The following is a 13,337-nucleotide window of genomic DNA, read 5'->3' as shown; positions in this document are numbered from 1 at the left end:
TACAGACCATGTTGGTTAGGGTAAATTCAAATCCCAGTTACAAGTGTGATACAGCTTTGTTATGTATATTCTTAGAGGAGAATTCTTTTATCTTGTACCCTCAACCCAGGGAGTTTTGTGGGTTTTTTTTTTCTTTTTCTCTTTAATTTTATGCAGGTGGGTGAATTATTCCAAATTAATTTACTACATATGCAGATATATTTAGATAATGATCTTAGTTCCAATTCCCTATCTAATACTCCCCCTAGTTTCTTATTACCAAGAAGGCATTACATTCCAGTTCTTGATTTGCAAAGACTGAGAATACTCACAGCCTGTCCCTCTCCTAGGGCAGTTGCTGCATGAGCTGTTATTTTATTTGTCTTTGTTTTATTTCTATTCTCTTGAAATCTGAGTATTGCTCCATCACTCACATTATTTTGTACGTGCTAATTTTTCCATCGAATGTAATGTTTATTAAAAATTCTAGCATTCGTAGTTGCTTGTAGTAAGAAATCTTTGGTGTGTTTAGTGTCCTATTATGCTAATATTTAGAAGTCAAATCAATAATTATTATTTTTCAATTTTAGAAACCAATCTATACAAATATGGTGTTACCATTTCCTAGAACTAGTGGAATAAAAATAGCAGTTTCTGAAAATACCTGAAATAAATCATGAGCCCATTCAGTTAAATTTCTTTCTTTCTTTTTTTTTTTATCTTTTGTCTTTCGTCTTTTGAGGGACGCACCTGCCCTATATGGAGGTTCCCAGGCTAGGGGTCTAATCGGAGCTGTAGCCACCAGCCTACGCCAGAGCACAGCAACTTCAAATCTGAGCCATGTCTGCAAACTACACCGCAGCTCAGAGCAACGTCCTATCCTCAACCCACTGAGTGGGGCCATGGATGGAACTCGCAACCTCCTGGTTCCCAGTCGGATTTGTTTCTGCTGTGCAAGGATGGGAACTCCAAATTTCTTTCTTTATTGTAACATTTCTGAATTCTATCCTTCCAAACTTGATTTTTTTAAACTCAATTTAGTTATTTAATTATTAAATTGCCCATGGATAATTGGGAAACCATGCCTTCCCTTTGTTTATCCCCATATTGTGTGTGTGTATATATAATTATATATACAATATGGGGATGTATTATATATATATATATATAAAATACATACACACAGTTATATTAGGAGATAAGTATTTTCACTTTATTCAAAGATAATTCATGTTTAATGTTTTTATGGTATTGACTGAAAAACATAAAATTAGAAACCTTAATAAAATCTCTTGCTACATGCTCCATGTACCTACCACAGTCTGTGTTTGAAAACCAGTAGGATATGTGAGCTTTTATTCCCAATGATAATATACTACTCCCTGTATGGTCACCTTGGACACATAATGATAAAATTCTCCTTGTCTCAATTCCAGCTGAGTCACTTGTATGAAGACTTTTAATTAGATTCCTGTGCTGGTTTGGTTTTCTGTTGAGAGAAAGGATTGCTGAAAATAGCTATTCATTGCAGAGTTAGCTCAAAACAGCTAAAAGTTCAACTGGGAAGTTGTAGAAGTATGGATTCCAACGTAATATCTTCAGGAAAGGCAAATATTCTAGACCTAACAGGAATAGTCCAGAATTATGTGGGATGCTCAGGAAACTTAACATAAGGCTACATTTAAAATTTTTTCTTACTTATTAAAGATACTATTTTAAAATAAATTTATAAAATATAATATTATAAATTTAGTTTATAGTACATTTCAATTTCCTGAAAATTTGCAAGATAATACATAGATTTCCTGTATAATATACACCCAGTTTCCCATATTATTAATATTTACTTTAGTATGGCAAATTTATACAATGAGTGAAGCACTACTGATACATTATTTTTAACCCAAGTCCCCACTTTATTCAGAATTACTTGGTTTTACCTTTACTTTTCCAGGACCTTGGGCAAGACAACATATTACATGAAGTCATGAAGTCACTTTAAGCATCACTTGGCTGTGATAGATTTTCACAATTAACTCATTTTTTATGATGTTGGGAGATTTTAGGAATACTGGAATGCACTTGTCAATTGGGGTTTGTCCTGTGTTTTTCTCATGGATAGAGTTACAAGATTTTGGGAGGAAGACTACAAACATAAAATCTCATTTTTTTTTTTTCTTTTTGTGGCTGCTCCTATGACATATGGAATTTCTCAGACTAGTGGTCAGGTCAGAGCTGCAGCTGCCAACCTACACCATAGCCACAGCAATGCAGGATGCAAGATGCACTTCTGACATACCCTGCACTGTGCGGCAATGCTGAATCCTTAAGCCATTGAGTGGGGCCAGGGATTGAACCTGCATCCTCATAGACACAGTGTCAGGTTCTTAACCTGAAATTCCTTAAAGTCCTATTTTTATCAAATTATATCTAGTAAATATTATCAACAGACATGCTGTTGAAGTTAATCTTGATTACCAGAGTGGCAGAGTTGTAAGGCTACTCTTCTCCCTTTCAATACAGTCCTCTTTAGAAGAAAGTCACTATGCATAGTTCACACTTTTTGGGGAGCTATGTTTAACTTCACTACTTAAAGACATAGTATCTATGTAAATTATTGGGAATTTTTCTGCTTGAGTGATTTGTCTACATTTCCCTTAATTATTTATGTTATATTTAGTGTTATAATCTAAAATTAATATTTATTTTTTGCTCAATTTATTCCAGCTTTGACTGTTGGGAACCACTTCTGTTGGGTACTTTGTCTCTTTGATAAATCCCTAGCATTGTAGTTTGGGCACTTCCTTATTATTAGAATTATTCAGATTCATCTTATGTATTTCATAATTTAGCCCTAGAACCAATCATTTTCCATAGTTTCTTTTACTGGATAATGATTTCAGAAACCAAAATCTGAGTACTAGCTGTGCTTCTTGTTTCTGAGGTATCATTGCTTCTAGGTCCTCTCTTCTGACAGAGAAAAGAAATATGTGTGCATGAGGACCAATCTCTGCATCTATACACATATGCAATAGGTATATCTGCTTTAAAATTTATAGTCATATGCAAATAAATGTAAGTTCATTCTGATGTCTCCAACTCCAATTCATTATCATATGGATCATTCTTGCCTACTCCCCATGCTTATCTGTAACATTTCCTTCCAACAGTGAGAAATGCGGCTCTCACTATCTGCTATATTTAATTTTTCAATTCCAATATACATGTATAGTGGTTAAAAATTGTTTAATCCAAATGATATTATCCTGGATTATTTAGGGAACCTTAAGTGTAATCACAGGTATCTTAGAAAGAAAGAAAATTGACTTCAGTATAGAAAACGACATAACAAAAGCAGAGGGAGATCTGAAGATGCTAGTGGGCTGGTTTTGAAGTTTCAAGAAGGTGTCAAGATCAAGGAATGCAAGGAATGTAGCTCTGGAAGCTGGAAAAGGCAAGGAAATTAATTTTCTCCTAGAACATTTAGAGGGAGGCCTGCCAACTGATCTTGGGCTCATGGTCCCCAGAACTGTAAAAAATGAATTTGTGTTGTTTTAAAATACTAAAGGATAAATTTGCATTTTTAAGCCACTAAATTAATAGTAAAACTCTTAGCAGCTCTAAGAAACAAATATGCATGATAAAACTATGGTTAATATTTTAAGAATCTGCCAAAGTATCTTCCATTGTGGCTGCATCATTTTACATGCCAACCAGCAATGAGTGACCAGTTTTTGTTTTTTCTTATCATACTAACAACTGTAATATTAAGTTTTTCTTTTTTAAAAAAATTTAGACATTCTATTAAGTGTATAGTAGTAATTAATCATTATTTTATTTATTTATTTATTTATTTATTTTTTTTGTCTTTTGTTGTTGTTGTTGTTGCTATTTCTTGGGCCGCTCCCGCGGCATATGGAGGTTCCCAGGCTAGGGGTCGAATCGGAGCTGTAGCCACCGGCCTATGCCAGAGCCACAGCAACGCGGGATCCGAGCCGCGTCTGCAACCTACACCACAGCTCACCGCAACGCCGGATCGTCAACCCACTGAGCAAGGTCAGGGACTGAACCCGCAACCTCATGGTTCCTAGTCGGATTCGTTAACCACTGCGCCACGACGGGAACTCCCTCATTATTTTATTTTTCATTTTCTTTTTTTTTTGTCTTTTCTAGGGCCACACCTGTGGCATATGGAGGTTCCCAGGCTAGGAGTCGAATCAGAGCTGTAGCCTCTGGCCTACGCTACAGCCACAACAACGCGGGATCCAAACGGTGTCTGCAACCCACACCAGCGCTCATGGCAATGCCAGATCCCCAACCCACTGAGCAAGGCCAGGGATCAAACCCGTAACCTTATGGTTCCTAGTCAGATTCGTTAACCACTGAGCCATGACAGGAACTCTTATTTTTCATTTTCTTCATGACAAAAGATTTTGATGATTTATTCACATGCTTGTTTCCACTCTGTATATCTTCTCTGGTGATGTATCTGTTCAGATCTTTGGCAAATTTGTTAATTAGGTAATTTTTTTTATTGTTGGCTTTTGCATTTTTTGGTTTATATCAGAATATATACAGATTTTGTAAATATTTTCTCCCAGTCTATAATTTTTATGTTTATTCTCTTATCTGAGCAAAAGTTTTTGATTTTAATAAATTCCAGTTTATTAATTTGTTCTTTCATGAATAAATTATTATCAAATAAAAGTCACCTAGATTTTCTTCTATTTTTATTTATCAATTATACCTCATTAAATCTAGGGGTGGGGAATGAATTGATGTAATCAACCTTTCCAACAGGAAAAATTATACAAGAAAAATTAAATAAGAAAAATTATATAATATTATTGACACAAACAACTTGTGAAATCAAGCAGCCAATCATGATCAGTCTCTTTGGATGTATAGAGATTTTAAGAACATAAATTCTTCTAAGAACATGGGATATCTTTCCATTTGTTTGTGTCTTCAATTTCTTTCATCAATGTCTTATATTTTCAGGGTGCTGGTCTTTCTCCTCCTAGGTTAAATATATTCCTAAGTAATTTTTTTTGATGCTATTACAATTAGAATTGCTTTAAATTTTTTTTCGGGCAGTTTGTTCTTAGTTGTAGAAATGTAACATTTTTATATGTTGATATTGTATCCTGTAATTTTACATAATTTATTAGTTCTAAGAGCTTTTCGATGGAATCTTTAGGGTTTTCTATATATAAGATTATGCCATCTGTAAACAGAGATAATTTTCTTCTTTATGATTTGAATGCCTTTTATTTCTTTCACTTGCCTAATTGGTCTGCCTAGGACTTTGGATATTATGTTGGGAATGAGTGTTAAGAATGAAATTCTTGTCCTGTTCCTGATCTTAAAGGAAAACATTTCAGCTTTTCATCGAGTATGATGTTAGCTGTTGGCTTCTCATACATGGTTTTCATTATATTAAGGTGTGTTTCTTCTTTTGTTAAGAGTTTTTATTATGAGAAGATATTGAATTTTCTCAAATGCTTTTTATGCATCTATTGAGATGATCATATGATTTTTGTTCTTTATTCTGTGGATGCAACACATCTATTGATTTGCATGTATTGAGCCATCATTTAATTCCAGGGATAAATCCCACTTCATTATTGTATTTGATCCTTTTAATACGTTGTTGAATTCAGTTTGCTTGCATTTTGTCTGTGGATTTTTGCTATATATTCATCATGAATAATGGTCTGTAATTTTATTTTCTTATAGTATCTCCATCTGGTTTAGTATCAGGGTAAAAGGGGTCTTGTAAAATGAGTTTGGAAGTGTTCCTCCCTCTTTATCATTACATAACATCCTTCTTTTTCTCTTGCTACAGTTTTTGATTTAAGGTTTTTTTTTTTTTTTTTGTCTGATATGGTAGAGCCACTCCTCTTCTCTTTGGGTTTTCTTTTGCATGGGATATCTTTTTGCATCTGTTCACTTTGAGCATTTGTGTGTCCTTAAAGCTGAAGTAAGTCTGTTTTAGACAACATGTGCTTGGTGTTTTTCTTTTTCTTTTTTCAATTAATTCAGCCATTCTGTATATTTTGATTGTATAATTTAATCAATTGAATTTAAACTAATTATTGATATGTGAGGACTTAATTATTCTCATCTTAGTTTTCTGATTCTTTTGTAGTTCTTTTATTTCTTTCTTCCTTTTTTTCTGCCTTTCTTTGTGGTTTTATAATTTTTCATAGTGGTGTGCTTTAACTTCTTTATCTCTTGTGCATCTACTATAGGTTTTTGTTTTGTGGTTACCATGAGGCTTACATAAAATACTTACAGTCATATTAGTCTATTTTAAACTTACGACAACATAACCACCATTGTACACAAAACAGCACACTTTTACTCCCTCTCTTCACATTTTTTTTGTTGTCACAATTTACATATTTTCTATTGTGGATCAATTAATAAATTATTGAAGCTATAGTATTTTTAATAATTTGTTTTTAAACTTTATAGTAGATTTAAATGATTTATACTCCATCATTATAATATTAGATAATTCTGATTTTGATATACTTACCTTGTTAATGGGTTTTATAGTTTAATTTTTTTTATTAAAGTATATTTGATTTACAATGTTTCTTCAATTTCTGTTGTACAGCAAAGTGGCACAATCACACACAGTTCCCTGTGTTATCCCATTGCCAGTCCATTCCAAAATTTACAGTTTGTATCCACCAACTGCAAACTCCCTGTCCATCCCACTCCCTCTCCCCTTCCCCCGGGAACCAAAAGTCTGCTCTCCTTGGCCATGATCTGTTTCTATTTTGTAGATAGGACCATTTGTGCCATATTTTAGATTCCACAAATAAGTGATATTGTTTCTATACTTCAGATATTTCATTCCATGCTCTAGCTTGCATAGTTGCTGATGAAAAGTCCACTGTGATTATCTTCTTTCCTCTATATAAAACTCCCTCCAATGCCCCCCCCACACATTGTGCTTCTTTTTTTTTTTTTTCCCTTTGTCTTTGTCTTTTTTTTCCTTTTTTTTTTTTTTTTGTCTTTTTGCCTTTTCTAGGGCCGCTCTTGCAGCATATGGAGGTTCCCAGGCTAGGGGTCGAATCAGAGCTGTAGCTGCTGGCCTACGCCAGAGCCACAGCAATGCCAGATCCGAGCTGCGTCTATGACCTACACCACAGCTCACAGCAACGCTAGATCCTTAACCCACTGAGCGATGCCAGGGATCAAACCCGCAACCTCAAGGTTCCTAGTCAGATTCGCTAACCATTGCGCCACAATGGGAACTCCTCTTTGTCTTTGATTTGCTGCAATTTTAATATAATATGTGTGAGTGTGTGGTGGGGGTGGGGAGGATAGTTTTTCTCCTCTTGGTGTTTTTCTGGGCTTCCTAAATCTATGGTGGTTTTGCGTTTATTTTACATTTTGGAAATTTGTAGGCCATTATTACTTCAAATATTTCTGCTCCATTCACTTATTCTTCTTTTTCTGATGTACTAAATACTCCTGTACTATATTTTGTGATGTTATACCACATTTCCTAAATGATTTATTCTGTTTTATTTATTATAATTTTTCCTTTCATTGCTCTTCTTTTCTTTGCACTTTCATTTGGGAGGTTTTTGTAATCTTGTCTTCAAGTTTATTGAACATTTCCTTGGTGGCATGAAGTTTACTGATGAAAACATGCAGGCATTCTTCATTGTTACTACAGTATTTTTTATTTCTACTGTTTCTTTTTGATTCTTTTTCAGAATTTTAATTTTTTTCATATTGTCCACTTTTTAAATTAGAGCCCTTAACAAATTAATTATAATTATTTTATGTTCTTTTATAATTCTGTGTCATACCAAGGCCTGGTTGTTATTATTCTTTTGTCTCTTTAAACTAATGTTTTTCTTTTCTTTCTTTCTTTCTTTTTTTTTTTTTGTATGCCCTGTAATTTTTGGCTGAAATCCACTCATTTAAAATCCGGCAATGGCAAATAAGGTAAATAGGCCTTTAGTGTGAGGATTTATGTTACTCTGGTTAGTAGTTGGGCTGTGTTTAATGTTTGCTGAAGCTATAGGTAACCAGGGCTTCAAATTCTTCTTGTGTCTTTGTTTTAGTCACCACTTGACTTTAGGGCTTTCCTATATACACCTCAGTGAGAGCATGTGTCTTATATCTTTTTCATTTTTTAAAAAATTATCTTATTTTATTTTTCTCTTTAGGGCTCCACCTGCAGCATAAGGAAACTCCCAGGCTAGGGGTTGAATTGGAGTTGCCACTGCCAGGCTCGACCACAGCCACAGCCACATGAGATCCAAGCTGCATCTGCAACCTACACTGCAACTTGTGGTAATGCTGGATCTTTAACCCACTGAACCTGGGATTGAACCTGAATCCCCACGGAGACAATATCAGGTCCTTAACCCACTGAGCCACAATGGGAACTCCACTTTTTCAGTTTTAATTTACTGCTATTATAGTACACTTTTTTTTTTTTTTTTTTTTTTTTTTTTGGTATGTGTGTGTGTAATGGTAAAATGTAGGTTAGAAATAGCATTCTATAATTTTCTCATTAAATGTTAGTTTTTTCCTGGAAAGTAACCTTCAAAAATATTTTCCCATTAATATAGCCTTTTGTTTCTTTGCCCTCTGACTGCAGAATTCATGATCTATTTCATTCAGGCCCTGACACCTTTTGATTACTTTTTTTTATCTTGAATAAGACATGAAATATGAAGAGGACTGGGAGAGGAGTAATTCATTTTTGCCACCTGGAACAAGTGTCTAGTAAAGTACTTTCTTTTGGAGACCAGGTCCTTGTTATAGAAAAGTCTTTGGGCTTATTTCACAGTGGTTCTTCTTTTCCTTCCTCTGCTAGAAACTTGAGTGTATCCTTCTAGAGCTTCACCACAAGACTACAGTTATTTTCTCAATTAAAGCCCATAAAATTTTGGGATACCCTAAGACTGTGGCTCTTCAGAGTGTTTTAGTTTTAGGCTAGTTCACACTTAGCCTCTAATAATTTGTCAAAATTAGCATTTATATGCTTCTATCAGGATTTCGTTCCAATAGCTTCCATTGAGTTAAATTAACCTCTGCTGTGTCTCACTCACTCTAACTATCAGTTTCTCCAGGTTTTGGGGTGGAAATTTACTCTGCAGTTCTCTCATAAGCCTGAGTAAAATTGTTAATTTTTTTCCTTTTTTGGCTACCTCATGACATATGGAGTTCCCAGGCCAGAGATTAGATCCGAGGTGCAGTTGGATGGACCTAGGCTGCCACAGCAACATTGGATCCTTTAACTCACTGTGCTGGGCTGGGGATTGAACCTGCCTCTTGGCATGGCAGAGACACTGCTATCTTGTTGCACCACAGCAAGAACTCCAAGTTGTTGATTTTCAGTTTGTCCTGCCTTTTCTTATAGTAAGGTTTGGAGTTATTACTCAAGATCTGTGCATATTAGAAATTAAACTGGAAAATACAAAGGAGAAATTTGAGTTTATCTTTGCTATTTAGGTATGGCTTCTGCCTTCTACTTAGGAGGGGTCTTCTCAAGTGCCTGATTCTGTATATAGATTTTTACCATGAGCTTTTACTGTAATCCAAAGTAGTGGAAGAAAGGGAGAAAATGGAATTTTACAATCATAAGTAGTGCTAATATAAGTAAAGGATCTTAAAAGTTATCACTTAAAAGCAAACAGAACAAATATGCCATATTTAAGAGCTGCAGATTGATTTTTTGGTGCCTGAATTTCACCTTACCTCTAACTAAATCTTTCTCTTATATCTGGGTTCCCAATCAAGGGTGATATAAACAATAGTATTAAATGACCAATTTTTATTAATATCTGGGCAAATGCCTGTCACCTCAGAGCCAGAATCCTGTGAAAGATAGACTGGAGAAGGTGGTTTTGGCTAACTTCTACCTCCTCCATGTTTGTGGGACTGAAGCTTCAGGTGAGAGATAGAACTTAGAGATAATGATGAATTCCTTAAGTGTGTTTATGGACATCCTCCAGAGATTCTGGAATCCCAAGAGTATTGAATTCAGCAAAATCTGTCTTCTCAGTGTGCCTCATCATCCATGTACAACAAAGAACTTGGATGAATGGATGGATGGAGCATCAGCTTTGGAGTCAGACAGACCAGGGTTCAGGTGACAGAACTCTCACTCCAGTGGTATAGAAGCTTTGCTCAGACCTCTCTACAAATAACATACTTAGCTGAGAGCCCCTATAAGTTAGAAGTTTCCAAATCTAATCTTAGCTTCTGAGTTAAGGTTCTCTTCCTTGGTGGCTCCAGCCAGTGACTAAACATGGCTGAGGTACCAAAGTCTGCTACTCCACAGGACCTCCTTTTCAGGCAATCTTTGCACTTGAGCTCCCACCTGGATTGGCTGAGACTGTCACATCTCACTGAGATATGAGGATCACCTTGCCCAACCCTGAAGTCCCATTCTTTGTTTTATTCCCAAATGTAAACCTCTCTCTTCCCACCTCTTATACACCTAACTCCTGGTGGTTGTGAAAAAAAGATATGGGGAAAGTAATATATTTTTTTTTTTTTTTTGCTGCTCTCACAGCATATAGAAGTTCCTGGGCTAGGGATCAAATCTGGGCCAAAGCTTTGACCTCTTCCATAGCTGCAACAACGCTGTATCCTTAATCCACTGCACCACAGTGGGAACTACCATGGGGAAAGTATTAGTGCATCTCTAATTCCATTCCTGTAACTCTTTAACTTAGGTCATGTCTGACAAGTACATTGTACCACCTCCATATTTATATATACTGTACACACTCTCTATATTGTAAGATGAGTGTTCAAGGTCAATTGAAGTAAATAGGTAAGAAAGAAGATAGATCAGGAGGTAGAAATTGAAGGATGGGAAAAAAAGACAACTGGTTGTACATATTAAAATTTACCACTAAAATTTATGTATTAATGAATAATAGATCATCAGACTATGTAGGAGGACTATATGTTGGCCTTGCCTTTCCCTATAATAAATTTTTGATAGAATAATTTATTTTTGCTTCTTTAGAAACTCACTGTTAACAGAATTGGGAAAAGGGGAGGGTTGGAGACCCTGGAATTCAAAATAAACACCAATGAATAAAGACTGTGATGAGCAGAGGTCCTAGGTTGGAATAATTGAAACCAAGGAGCACATGTGTATCACAATCACAATCATAACCACAATCACAAATGTCTTAAAATAGTTGTTGAAATATACTAAATTTTTTAAAAGTCCCTTATATAAGTTACTCTTCTACTTATAAGAATCTTACAAATTTGACCTTATTTTTTCATTATTTAGAGGAGGAAAATCAGGTCAAACCCATTGCCAAAGTCATACAAGAGAAAGTGATGGACCAGATTCAAAATATCAAATCAACAGCATCTGCACCATCACCTTTATTTCAACATGTTTCACAAGCAAAACTATTCTCTTCAAGCAGAGCAGACTGTCCAATATCTACTTAGAGACATTTATTTTTAGCACACTGGAGGAAATGCTTATCTTTGTGTTCATATTATTTACTAAGAGGAGACATCATGAACTTCTCCCACCAAGAATCTGGCAAATGCACATAGATGAACTTTGAACCTGCCCTGGAGCAGCATTGCAAAAACAGTGATCAACAAATGTAGTCCAATCACCCCATTTCACAGCCAGTAGGAGGTGGGTGGCAGCTGCAGTTCCAGGTGCCAATGAACTGCCAGTTCTCTTCCTGCTTATGGAGATTCTCCATATTGACATTTAACTCATTTAGTCTTCTTCCAAGAAAGAGCTTTCCCAAAAGTAAGCTTACTGCTTAGTTAGTAAAACTAATATAACAAGGCAAATTCTAGCAATTAGCCTAAAATCTGGTACATAGTTAAGTAGTCAAATACTTCTTTAAAGAAAGAATAAAGCATTTACCATCAAAAGACATCTATTTTCCTACTTAGCGTTCTTAAAAAGGCAAACATTTAGTAGTTAGGAGAAGATTTTCAGTGGAGACTAAGCAAAATCATTATTATTTATTATATGCCTATACTGATGCCTTTCAACTGTGTAAGTTACACAGCTCATTTAATACCTATACCCATCTTGAAATCTGTCTTTTAATTAAAAAGAAAAGAAAAAATAGATAAATTAAAAACAAACCCAAGGTGACCTGAAAGTAAATTGTGCTGAAATGATTTGAACCCTGGACAGACTGACTTCAAACTCAATGCATATTTTCTATCACACCTGATTTCTAGGTGTGGTTCTTGGACCAATAACATCAGCTTCACCTGGAAACTTGTTATAAATGAAAAGACCTTGGGTCCAACTCAGAAATACTGAATCAGAAACTCTGAAGATAGGGGCCAGCAACTTTGCTTGGACAGATCTCCATGAGATCCTGATATAGCTCAAGTTTGAGAATCATTCTACTAGACCATCACCGTCTCAGTTTTTATTTGTTGGATTTTCACAATGTTTTTGCTCTTATCTCTGAAGTTGTGCACAGACATACATTGGGGATATTTGTAGGTTCAGATGCAGACCACTGCAATAAAGCAAATATTGCAATAAAGTGAGTCACATTAGTTTTTTGTTTCTCAGTGCATGTAAAATTTATGTTTATACTACACTCTAGTCTATCAGGTGTGCATTGTGTCTAAAAAATACATACCATAATTTTAAACTATTTTTGCTAAAATGCTTATTATCATCTGAGCCTTCCCAAAGGTGTGATTTTTTTTGCTGGCAGAGGGTTTTGCCTTAATGTTGATGGCTGCTTACTGATCAGGGTGGTGTTTGCTGAAGGTTGAGGTGGCTGTGGCAATTTATAAAAATAAGACAACAATGAAGTTTGCTGCAATGACTGACTCTTCCTATCATGAAAAATTTCTCTCTAGCATACAATGCTGTTTGACAGCATTTTTACTCACGGTAGACCGTCTTCAAAATTGGAGTTAACCTCTCAAACCATGCTATTGCTTTATCAATTAAGTTTACGAAATATTCTAAATCCTTTACTGTCTCTTTGACAGTCAGCACAGCATCTTCAGCAGGAGTAGTTTCCATCTCAAGAAACCACTTTCTTTGCTCATCCATGAGAAGACACTCCTCACTCATTGAAGTTTTATCATAAGATTCCAGCATTTTCAGTCATATTTTTAGGCTCCACTTTTAATTCTAGCTCTTTTGCCATTTATACCATATCTGCAGTCTTCCTCCACTGGCCTTGAACCCCTCCAAGTCATCCATGAAGTTTGGAGTCAGCTTCTTCCAAACTCCTGATTATGTTGCTATTTTGACCTCTTCCCATGAAAAAATACAAAATGTATTTTTTGTAAGGCTATACTTAAATTACTCCTTCATCCATGTGCTGCAGAATGGATGT

The sequence above is a fragment of the Sus scrofa genome, chromosome 15, assembly GCF_054392235.1.
Source record: "Sus scrofa isolate SSC_HxYL_T2T_F1_AM1 chromosome 15, Sscrofa_HxYL_maternal_Yorkshire_Landrace_v2.0, whole genome shotgun sequence".
NCBI lineage: Eukaryota > Metazoa > Chordata > Mammalia > Artiodactyla > Suidae > Sus > Sus scrofa.
Note: the sequence above shows the minus strand (reverse complement) of the source record.